This window comes from Carassius carassius, chromosome 38, assembly GCF_963082965.1.
Source record: "Carassius carassius chromosome 38, fCarCar2.1, whole genome shotgun sequence".
Lineage (NCBI taxonomy): Eukaryota > Metazoa > Chordata > Actinopteri > Cypriniformes > Cyprinidae > Carassius > Carassius carassius.
This window is the reverse complement of record NC_081792.1, coordinates 3,942,833-3,955,462: the sequence shown is the minus strand read 5'-3', so window position 1 is coordinate 3,955,462 and position 12,630 is coordinate 3,942,833. Positions and strand designations below refer to the sequence as shown.

Below are 12,630 nucleotides of genomic sequence, written 5' to 3'. Positions count from 1 at the left end.
ACAAATGCTCTGTTGTTGAGCTATAACCCAGTACTGCAAGAGCACAAACATCAAAAATGAATTTATGTCAAGGATTTGTTTATTCCTAATATGCCAAGCTCAAATTAGGCACAGGGAATGAACCTGGGACCTCTTGATCTGCAATCAAACGCCGTGCCATTGAGATATAACCCTGTACAGTATGAGCAAAAAAAGGCAGGAAGATATGGCAACACATATTCCTAACATGCCAAATCCAAAGGGGGCATCCGGATTTGAACCGGGGACCTCTTGATCTGCAGTCAAATGCTCTACCACTGAGCTATACCCCCACAGACTCCCTGGACCATAGCCTCACACAAGATGACAGACTCACTTTTGAATAAAGTTTATGGAAATGACAAGCATGCCAAATACAAAAAAGATCCTCTCGAGAGGATGCACCACTGAGTTACAATCACATAGAATCTTTCTATATAGATATGTTTGTACTTATTCCAAAACTGCCAAATCCACAAGGGGCACCCAGATTTGAACCAGGGACCTTTTAATCTGCAGTCAAATGCTCTACCACTGAACTACACCCCCACATCTTTGCAGAAAAATGCTCTTTCATTGAGCCATACCCCCACAGACTTCTGTGCTTAGAGCCAAAGATTAAGTTAGATCCTACGATTCAATAATATCAAACATTGACTGCTTCACTGTAAACTCAGGTCTTTGGTTACTCCAAATCCGAATCAACAACTCTACAACTCAAAACCTCCAAATAAGACAAGTCCAAAGGGGACACCCAGATTTGAACTGTGTACAACTTGATTACAGACTCACTTTGAAATCATGTCGTTGATTATGTCAAGCAAGCCAGATCCAAAACGTAGAACTATTGATCTGCAGACAAATGCTATGTCGTTCAGCTATAACCCCGTACTGCATGAGCACAAACCTCAAAAATGAATTTATGTCAAGGATTTGTTTATTCCTAATATGCCAAGCCCAAATTAGGCACATGGAATGAACCTGGGACCTCTTGATCTGCAATCAAACGCCGTGCCATTGAGATATAACCCCGTACAGTATGAGCACAAAAAGGCAGGAAGATATGGCAACACATATTCCTAACATGCCAAATCCAAAGGGGGCACCCGGATTTGAACCAGGGACCTTTTGATCTGCACTCAAATGCTCTACCACTGAGATATACCCCTACAGACTACCTGGATCATAGCCTCACACAAGATGACAGACTCACTTTTGAATTAAGTTTTTGGATATGACAAGCATGCCAAATACAAAAAAAGAACCTCTCGAGAGGATGTGCCACTGAGTTACAATCACATACAGAATCTTTCTATATAGATATGCTTGCACTTATTTCTAATCTGCCAAATCCATAAGCGGCATTCGGATTTGAACCGAGGACCTCTTGATCTGCACTCAAATGCTCTACCACTGAACTATGCCCCCACATCTTTGCAGAAAAATGCTCTTTCATTAAGCCATACCCCTACAGAATTATGTGCTTCGAGCCAAAGATTAAGTTAGATCCTTCGATTCAACAATATATAACATTCATTCCTTCACTGTAAACTCAGGTCTTTAGTTACTCCAAATCAAAATCAGCAACTCTACAACTCAAAACCTCCAAATAAGACAAGTCCAAAGGGGACACCCAGATTTGAACTGTGGACGACTTGATTACAGACTCACTTTGAATTCATGTCGTTGATTATGTCAAGCAAGCCAGATCCAAAATATAGACCTATTGATCTGCAGACAAATGCTCTGTCGTTGAGCTATAACCCCGTACTGCATGAGCACAAACCTAAAAAATGAATTTATGTCAAGGATTTGTTTATTCCTAATATGCTAGGCCCAAATTAGGCACATGGAATGAACCTGGGACCTCTTGATCTGCAATAAAACGGCGTGCCATTGAGATATAACCCCATACAGTATGAGCACAAAAAGGCAGGAAGATATGGCTACACATATTCCTAACATGCAAAATCCAAAGGGGGCACCCGGATTTGAACCAGGGACCTCTTGATCTGCAGTCAAATGCTCTACCACTGAGCTATACCCCCACCGACTCCCTGGATCATAGTCTCACACAAGATGACAGACTCACTTCTGAATAAAGTTTATGGTTCTTCTCGAGAGGATGCACCACTAAGTCACAATCAGGTTTCAGGTTTCAGGTCTTTTATTGTCATTCTATACATGTTGCCACATAAGAATAAAATATGTACTCAGGACCAGCAGCGTAAAAAAGATAGTTAACATACAGTATACATAAAATAATTAAAACATAATTTAATAACCTACAATATTTAAAAAAATAACTTTGACCTAAATAAGACACCTGATACCTAAAAAGTACTCCTTCTATAATAAATAATTAATCAGAAATTTTGAAACGATTTTAAAAGCAATCCCTAAGGCAGTGAATTCATGATTCTCACAGCCTCTGGGAAGAAGCTGCATTTCAGTCTTTTTGTTCTGGCTTTAACGCTTCTTAGCCTCCTGCCCGAGGGGAGTGGATTGAAGAGTTTGTTTGCCGGGTGGGTGGAATCCTCCATAATACAGGATGCTCTGCTTCTGCACCTGCTGGTGTAAATTTCCTCAAGAGAGGGTAGGCTGCTCAAAGTTATTTTTTGGGCCGATTTGACCACCCTCTCCAATTTCTTCTTGTCAGCAGCAGAACAATTTCCGTACCAGGCAGTGATGGAAAAAGTGAGTGTACTCTCCACCACACACCGGTAAAAGGCTAGCAGAACTGGAGTCCCAAGACCAGCCCGCTTCAACCTCCTAAGAAAATAAAGGCGTTGTTAAGCCTTTTTTTATAATGCTGGCTGTGTTGATGGTCCATGTTAAGTCATTGGAAATGTATATTCCAAGATACTTGATGTTTGAGACCATTTCCACAGCTAATCCACCAATGAACAGGGGAGAGGGGGTGTAGCTTCTCCTTCTAAAGTCCACGACAATTTCCTTCGTCTTCCCCACATTAATGCAGAGGTTATTTGCTCTGCACCAGTCCTCGAGTTCTTCCACCTTCTGTCTGTAAAAGGACTCGTCGTCATGGGATATCAATCCCACCACAGCCGTGTCATCAGCAAACTTCACAATATGACTGCCTGGATATTTAGCCGAGCAGTCATATGTTAAAAGCGTATACAGCAGGGGGCTCAGTACACATCCCTGGGGGGAACCGGTGTTAAGGATGATGGAAGAAGATGAAATGCCATGGACTTTGACTGTCTGTGGCCTGTTCGTTAAAAAATCATAAACCCAGTTACAAAGTGATGGCTTAAGTCCAAGTAGGAGCAATTTATTAACTAGAGTTTGTGGAACAATAGTATTAAAGGCTGAACTAAAGTCCAGGAAGAGCAGCCTGACATAAGAATCCCTATTTTCCAGATGGGTAAGAGCAGAGTGGATAACTGATGAAACTGCATCCGGTGCAGACCTGTTCTCCCTGTAAGCGTATTGATGAGGGTCCACATTGACATCAATTATATCCTTCATGTGAGCCATAATCAGCCTTTCAAAGCATTTCATGATTATCGGTGTCAGAGCCACTGGACGGAAATCATTCATGCATGTCACGGCCGAGCTTTTGGGAACGGGAATAATAGTTGATGTCTTGAGACACACTGGCACCACAGCTTGGGAGAGTGACCTGTTAAAGATGTCAGTTAGCACTTCAGCCAGTTCATGAGCACAGTCCTTCAAAACCCTGCCGGGGATATTATCTGGACCTGCTGCTTTGCGTGTGTTAATTCTCAGCAGGGTTCTTCTTACATCCTCAGTGGACACACTAAAAGGCAGTTCACCTGGGTGGAGTGTATGTCCAGAGAAGGGAGGGGCATTTGTTGTCTCAAAGCGGGCATAAAATGCATTCAAGGCATCGGGAAGAGATGGATCCTGAGGGCAAACAGTGTCTCTTTTACTATAAGCAGTGATGCTCTTGATGCCCTTCCACATGCTCCGGGAGTCATTGGTGGAGAAGTGACCCTGTATTTTATGTGCATATTTAGCCTTTGCTCTCTTGATCCCCCCCTCTAAATCCCTCCTCGCCGTTCTCAGTGTAAGTGCGTCCCCTGTCCTAAAGGCTAAATCCCGTGCCTTCTCCATTCAACCAGGGTTTCTGATTTGGACAGATAGTGATCTTCCTGGTAGTGGTGACATCATCAATACATTTACTGATGTAGCCACAGACAGATGATGCATATTCTTCTAGGTCCACCCCACCAACGCTGGTTGCTGCTTCTCGGAAAATCTGCCAGTTGGTGCGTTCAAAGCAGTCCTGGAGGATGAGGTTGGCTCCACTTGGCCACACCGTGATGGTTTTAACTGTGGGCTTGATGTCTTTCAGCAAAGGGCGATGAGCAGGAACCAGCAAGATGGAAATGTGGTCAGAAAACCCCAAGTGTGGGCGGGGCACCGCTCTGTATGCATCCCGTTTGTTAGTATACACACGGTCCAGCGTGTTATTCCCCCTGGTTGCTATGGAGACGTGTTGGTGGAACCGTGGCAGAATATCCGTCAAATTGACATGATTAAAATCACCAGCTACCACAAAAAAAGCCTCGGGATGTTTGTTCTGTAACGCACCAATATGGTCATGAAGTTCCCCGAGAGCCATACTAATGTTAGCACCCGGGGGGATATATACAGCCACAATAAACACAACTGTGAACTCCCGAGGCAAATAGTATGCTCGGCATTTCAATGTCAGATATTCCACCGCCTCAGAACAGTGGCTGCTTACCGGAGAGCAGTTTATACACCAGCCTTTGTTTATGTAAACACAGAGTCCTCCTCCGCGAGTTTCCCCCGAGAGATGGTTTCGATCGGCTCGGAAGAGTAGCAACCCATCAATATGGTAAACTGAGTCTGGGATGTTGTTACATAGCCATGTCTCCGTTAACAGAAATACACAACAGTTTCTCATTTCCTTATAGCTGCTTAGTCTGAGGCGCATTAAGTCCATCTTGTTGTCAAGCGAGCGGACGTTTGCCAGAAAAAGCGTTGGAAACATGGGTCTATTATTAGCCTTTAGCCTGGCTATAAGACCAGCCCGCTTACCCCTCTTCTGCCTTCTTGCACACCGCTTCCTCCTTCCCTTTAACCGGTGTGTATCGCTCCTCCACCTCGCTATGTTCAGAAGCTTTAGCCTGCCCAACGTTGCTTTAAGCTGTGGTTTAATCGTTCTATTGATATTATTAAGTTTAAGAAGTCCAGATAAACTGTACTTTACCACACTATTCCTCGTGTTGGTATTGCTAAAAGGGATTTGTAATACGCACGCCGCTAACTGAGAGGCTGCTGCACGCCGCCATATTAAGTGAAGGACTTTTTTTTTTTTGTGAAGGATCACATAGAATCTTTCTATATAGATATGTTTGCACTTATTCCTAATCTGCCAATTCCACAAGGGGCACCCGGATTTGAACCAGGGACCTCATGATCTGCAGTCAAATGCTCTACCACTCAACTATACCCCCACATCTTTGCAGAAAAATGCTCTTTCATTAAGCCATACCCCTAAAGACTTCTGTGCTTAGAGCCAAAGATTAAGTTAGATCCTACGATTCAACAATATCAAACATTGACTGCTTCACTGTAAACTCAGGTCTTTGGTTACTCCAAATCAGAATCAGCAACTCTACAACTCAAAACCTCCAAATAAGACAAGTCCAAAGGGGACACCCAGATTTGAACTGTGGACGACTTGATTACAGACTCACTTTGAAATCATGTCATTGATTATGTCAAGCAAGCCAGATCCAAAATGTAGACCTATTGATCTGCAGACAAATGCTCTGTTGTTGAGCTATAACCCTGTACTGCATGAGCACAAACCTCAAAAATGAATTTATGTCAAGGATTTGTTTATACCTAATATGCCAAGCCCAAATTAGGCACATGGAATGAACCTGGGACCTTCCTAAAAGGCTGGAAGATATGGCTACACATATTCCTAACATGCCAAATGCAAAGGAGGCACCCAGATTTGAACCGGAGACCTCTTGATCTGCAATCAAATGCTCTACCACTGAACTATATCCACACAGACTCCTTTGATCATAGCCTCACACAAGATGACAGACTCACTTTTGAATAAAGTTTTTGGATATGACAAACATGCCAGATACAAAAAAAGAACCTCTCGAGAGGATGTGCCATTGAGTTACAATCACATTCAGAATCTTTCTATATAGATATGTTTGCACTTATTCCTAATCTGCGAAATCCATTAGCGGCACTCGGATTTGAATCGTGGACCTCTTGATCTGCACTCAAATGCTCTACCACGTAACTATGCCCCCACATATTTGCAGAAAAATGCTCTTTCATTAAGCCATACCCCTACAGACTTCTGTGCTTCGAGCCAAAGATTAAGTTAGATCCTACGATTCAACAATATCAAACATTGACTCCTTCACTGTAAACTCAGGTCTTTGGTTACTCCAAATCAGAATCAGCAACTCTACAACTCAAAACCTCCAAATAAGACAAGTCCAAAGGGGACACCCAGATTTGAACTGTGGACGACTTGATTACAGATTCACTTTGAAATCATGTCGTTGATTATGTCAAGCAAGCCAGATCCAAAATGTAGACCTATTGATCTGCAGAAAAATGCTATGTTGTTGAGCTATAACCCCGTACTACATGAGCACAAACCTCAAAAATGAATTTATTTATCCAAAGGGGGCATCCGGTTACAATCACATACAGAATCTTTCTATATAGATATGTTTGCACTTATTCCTAATCTATTTAACTTGATTTATTTCAAATGAGTGCAATATTGTTAATGGAAACACCTCTACTGTACAAAGCACGGTCAGTAGAGTCCATTCTTGTAAGTTTGGTCACATAATACTGTAGAATTTGCATAAAAATTTATGTCCACGGGTGCACTACGGAGGTCCCGCTGAATAAATTGTAAATGGACATTTAAAAAAAAAAAAACTCCCATTTGCCATTTATTCAGCATACCCTTCCTAATGGTTCCCTGGACAGATACATTTTAGCGATTTTGTGGTTGAAGTCTCATCGGATGTACTCTGCAAGCTCAGAGGAATCCATTTTTGTAAGTTTTGTCCCATAATACTGTAGAAATATGCATAGAGAATTTTGGATTTTGGTTAATTTCACCACAAGTGGTGCATGTTCACCAAAATGTCACAAATTTTAGGCAATAAAATATAAAGTTGCCTATGTGCTGGAATGTACAAAACCGATGACAAACATATGGTCAGACATACATACAGGGCCTTTCTTTAGAATAAATCAAGCAGGGGGCCTCTCCTCTCTAGGGAGGTATACAAATTGTAATCATAAGGAAAAGTTTGACTATTGTGGAACCGCACCATATAGTATATAAAAGGAGATACCAAATAACATTCGAGAGATTTCCTTGCAAGGACTCTCGGCGTTGTTTTCCATAAAATAAAGTCTTTTCTTCTGAGAGAAAACCACTGACTGAGTGTGATTCTTCTGAGAACCGGTAGACGAAACTACATCAGCAACTTTGCGGATTAAAAATTGGTCTCACTTTCATTATTAACCTCACAATATGTCAATTTTGTACCTTGACAGACCAACGATAGGCAGTTTTTCATGTCCCTTGAATGCATGCAACACTATTTATTTCTGTAAACCACACTGGCCAGATTATGGAAAGTGGCCCACAAGCTTGTGCCCAGTTAAAGCTGGCCAGTTCCCATATGGTCTAGCAGTTAGGATTCCTGGTTTTCTCCCATGCGGCCAGGGGTCAACTCCCGGTATGGGAAAGCTTGAACTTTTTTGCTTCCCTCCTCAAAATGCCAGCACATCTTCCTTCACCAGAAGTGACTTTTTGGACAGCAGTAGAGCTACAGAACCCTGATAGGTTGAGGTTGCGATGTCTATGGGGAGTCATGTAACATGCTTCGGTATTGCCATTCATCACACAAGCTCTCGGATAAGCTCGGCAATTATCATGGCTTACCTCCTGATAACAAGGTGAGAATAAGCAGACAGCAATGCTTGCCATAGTCACATCTAAAACCAACAACTTTGTAGCAATCAGGGGTCTTTACTATTGGTGGGCCAGTGGCGCAATGGATAACGCGTCTGACTACGGATCTGAAGATTCTAGGTCCGACTCTTGGCTGCAGGCTGGCTTTTTGAATGAACAATTTCATCACTACTCTGTAACTGCTTCATTACTTTGAAGGGTGTAATGCCATGTGGTTTTGATGTCACGGGCTTGCCATTTTGAAGCCTTATCACTAATTGCCACCTGGAGATTGAGAATAAATTGTAATCTGCATTAAACTGAACGAGCGAATAATCAGCAACTTTGCGGATTAAAAATTGGTCTCACTTTCATTATTAACCTCACAATATGTCAATTTTGTACCTTGACAGACCGACGATAGGCAGTTTTTCATCTAGATAATGGTTGCAATGTGTGTTTTCAGATGCAAGACAAAAGTATTTTCACCTGGACAAGAGCTTAATTACCAGTTCAAGGTATCAATCCAGCAATCACAGGAATCTGGCCAAATAAACTGAACCCCCGGGGTGAGTAAAAAAAAAAACAGCAATACCGAAGCATGTTACGCTTACAGAAGGGACTTTTTTGGCCAGCAGTAGAGCTACAGGACCGTGATATGTCGAGGTTCTGTCTAGCACTTTGTCCCTTCGATAGCTCAGCTGGTAGAGCGGAGCACTGTAGGTTGGAGTGTTGGCAATCCTTAGGTCGCTGGTTTGACTTTGGCTCGAAGGAGGTCTTTTTTTCAAGTGCTCACCATTTTTTGGTTTGGAGCTGGCTTTCTAACAGCTGTAAGCAGAGCTTTAATTCACAATCCACAATTGGAAGCCAAAAGAGCTTTTCCGGGGGTTCGACTCCGGCTCAAAGGAGGTCTTTTTTTCAAGTGCTCACCATTTTTTGGTTTAGTAGCTGGCTTTCTAACAGCTGTAAGCAGAGCTTTAATTCACAATCCACATTTGGAAGCCAAAAGAGCTTTCCCTGACCGGGAATCGAACCCGGGCCTCTGCGTGAGAGCGCCAAATCCTAACCACTAGACCACCAGGGAGGGGCTGGTGGGCTTACCTCCTGATAACAAGGTGATAATAAGCAGACATCAATGCTTGCCACTGTCTCATCTAAAACCAACAAGTCTGTAGCAATCAGGGGTCTTTACTATCGGTGGGCCAGTGGCGCAATGGATAACGCTATGGATCTGACTATGGATCAGAAGATTCTAGGTTTGACTCCTGGCTGGCTCGCTCTGTGCTTGTTTTTCTCCGGCTTATTTTTTTGTTGTGTTTTTTTCTCTTCTCCAAAATCCAGGAGAAAAGGCAAATCTTCAGGCATTCTTCTTTTTTTCCAAAAAAGACATATTCTGCACACCCTTTCCGATGTCTAGGGAAGACACGGACATGCTTCGGTATTGCCATTCGTCTCACAAGCACTCCGACAAGCTCGGCGATTAAAGGGGAAATAAACTGCAGGCTGGCAGCCAGTTGATTTTCGAATGAACAATTTCATTGCTACTCTGTAACTGCTTCATTACTTTGAAGGGTGTAATGCCATGTTGTTTTGATGTCACGGGCTTGCCATTTTGAAGCCTTATCACTAATTGCCACCTGGACATTGAGAATAAATTGTAATCTGCATTAAACTGAACGAGCGAATAATCAGCAACTTTGCGGATTAAAAATTGGTCTCACTTTCATTATTAACCTCACAATATGTCAATTTTGTACCTTGACAGACCGAAGATAGGCAGATTTTCATCTAGATAACGGTTGCAATGTGTGTTTTCAGATGCATGACACAAGTATTTTCACCTGGACAAGAGCTTAATTACCAGTTCAAGGTATCAATTCAGCAATCACAGGATCATAATATAGATGTACTCTGTTTGACAGAAACCTGGCTAAAACCTGATGATTACATTATTTTAAATGAGTCCACCCCCCAAGATCACTGTTATAAACATGAGCCGCGTCTAAAAGGCAAAGGTGGAAGTGTTGCTTCAATTTATAACAACGTTTTCAGGATTTCTCAGAGGGCAGGCTTCAAGTATAACTCGTTTGAAGTAATGGTGCTTCATATAACATTATCCAGAGAAACAAATGTTAATGATAAATCCCCTGTTATGTTTGTACTGGCTACTGTATACAGACCACCAGGGCACCATACGGACTTTATTAAAGAGTTTGGTGATTTTACATCCGAGTTAGTTCTGGATGCAGATAAAGTTTTAATAGTTGGTGATTTTAAAATCCATGTTGATAATGAAAAAGATGCATTGGGATCAGCATTTATAGACATTCTGAACTCTATTGGGGTTAGACAACACGTTTCAGGACCTACTCATTGTCAAATATCATACTCTAGATTCAATACTGTCACATGGAATTGATGTTGATGGTGTTGAAATTATTCAGCCAAGTGATGATATCTCAGATCATTATTTAGTTCTGTGCAAACTTCATATAGCCAAAATTGTAAATTCTACTTCTTGTTACAAGTATGGAAGAACCATCACTTCTAACACAAAAGACTGCTTTTTAAGTTATCTTCCTGATGTAACCAAATTCCTTAGCATATCCAAAACCTCAGAACAACTTGATGACGTAACAGAAACTATGGACTCTCTCTTTTCTAGCACTTTAAATAAAGTTGCTCCTTTACGCTTAAGGAAGGTTTAGGAAAACAGTTTGACACCATGGTATAATAAGCATACTAAAGAGAGCAGCCCGAAAAATGGAGCGCAGCTGGAGGAAAACAAAACTAGAGGTATTTCGTATTGCTTGGCGGGCAGTGTAACATATCCTACAGAAAATCATTAAAGACTGCTAGATCCGATTACTTTTCTTCTCTTTTAGAAGAAAACAAACATAAACCCAGGTATTTATTCAATACAGTGGCTAAATTAAAAAAAAATAAAGCCTCAACAAGTGTTGACATTTCCCAACACCACAGCAGTAATGACTTTATGAACTACTTTACTTCTAAAATCGATACTATTAGAGATAAAATTGCAACCATTCAGCCGTCAGCTACAGTATCACATCAGACAGTGCACTATAGACCCCCTGAGGAACAGTTCCACTCATTCTCTACCATAGGAGAGGAAGAATTGTATAAACTTGTTAAATCATCTAAACCAACAACATGTATGTTAGACCCTATACCATTTAAGCTCCTAAAAGAGGTGCTTCCAGAAGTCATAGATCCTCTTCTGACTATTATTAATTCCTCATTGTCATTAGGATATGTCCCCAAAACCTTCAAACTGGCTGTTATTAAGCCTCTCATCAAAAAACCACAACTTGACCCCAAAGAACTAGTTAATTATAGACCAATCTCGAATCTCCCTTTTCTGTCCAAGATACTAGAAAAGGTGGTATCCTCACAATTATATTACTTCTTAGAGAAAAATGGTATATGTGAGGATTTCCAGTCAGGATTTAGACCGTATCATAGTACTGAGACTGCTCTACTTAGAGTTACAAATGATCTGCTCTTATCATCTGATCGTGGGTGTATCTCTCTATTAGTTTTATTGGATCTTAGTGCTGTGTTTGACACAATTGACCACAACACTCTTTTGCATAGACTTGAACACTTTGTTGGCATCAGTGGAAGTGCATTAGCATGGTTTAAATCGTACTTATATGACCGCCATCAGTTCGTAGCAGTGAATGAAGATGTATCCTATCGATCACAAGTGCAGTATGGAGTACCTCAAGGCAAAAATACAGCACATCTTCCTGCCCCAGATGTCGAGGTTCTGTCTAACACTTTGCCCCTTCGATAGCTCAGCTGGTAAAGTGGAGGACTGTAGGTTGGAGTCTTGGCAATCCTTAGGTTGCCGGCTCGAAGGAGGTCTTTTTTTCAAGTGCTCACCATTTTTTTTGGTTTGGAGCTGGCTTTCTGGCAGCTGTTAGCAGAGCTTGAATTTGCAGTCCACAATTGGAAGCCAAAAGAGCTTTCACTGACCGGGAATCGAACCCGGGACGGGGCGGTGAGAGCGCCGAATCCTAACCACTAGACCACCAGGGAGGGGCTGGTGGACTGGTGGGCTGGTGGGCTTACCTCCTGATAACAAGGTGAGAATAAGCAGACAGCAATGCTTGCCACTGTCTCATCTAAAACCAACAACTCTGTAGCAATCAGGGGTCTTTACTATTGGTGGGCCAGTGGCGCAATGGATAATGCATCCGACTACGGATCAGAAGATTCTAGGTTCGACTCCTGGCTGGCTCGCTCTGTGCTTGTTTTTCTCCAGCTTATTTTGTTGTTGTGTTTTTTTTTTCTTCTTCTCCAAAATCCAGAAGAAAAGGCAAATCTTCAGGCATTCTTCTTTTTTTCCAAAAAAGACATATTCTGCACACCCTTTCCGATGTCTAGGGAAGACACGGACATGCTTCGGTATTGTCATTCGTCTCACAAGCACTCCGACAAGCTCGGCGATTAAAGGGGAAATAAACTGCAGGCTGGCAGCCAGTTGATTTTCGAATGAACAATTTCATCGCTACTCTGTAACTGCTTCATTACTTTGAAGGGTGTAATGCCATGTTGTTTTGATGTCACGGCCTTGCCATTTTGAAGCCTTATCACTAATTGCCACC

The 12,630-nt window shown here is 42.0% G+C and overlaps 4 non-coding genes across 4 annotated transcripts; all 4 read right to left on the bottom strand.

Moving 5' to 3' along the window:
• Nucleotides 1-239: 239 nt before the first annotated feature.
• Nucleotides 240-311, bottom strand: trnac-gca (transfer RNA cysteine (anticodon GCA)). Its single transcript has one exon. It is a non-coding gene; the product is annotated as a tRNA-Cys (tRNA).
• Nucleotides 312-495: 184 nt separating this feature from the next.
• Nucleotides 496-567, bottom strand: trnac-gca (transfer RNA cysteine (anticodon GCA)). The gene has a single exon. It is a non-coding gene; the product is annotated as a tRNA-Cys (tRNA).
• Nucleotides 568-1,115: 548 nt separating this feature from the next.
• On the bottom strand, nt 1,116-1,187 carry trnac-gca (transfer RNA cysteine (anticodon GCA)). The gene has a single exon. It is a non-coding gene; the product is annotated as a tRNA-Cys (tRNA).
• Nucleotides 1,188-1,994: 807 nt separating this feature from the next.
• trnac-gca (transfer RNA cysteine (anticodon GCA)) lies at nt 1,995-2,066 on the bottom strand. The gene has a single exon. It is a non-coding gene; the product is annotated as a tRNA-Cys (tRNA).
• Between the last annotated feature and the right edge of the window lie 10,564 nt (nt 2,067-12,630).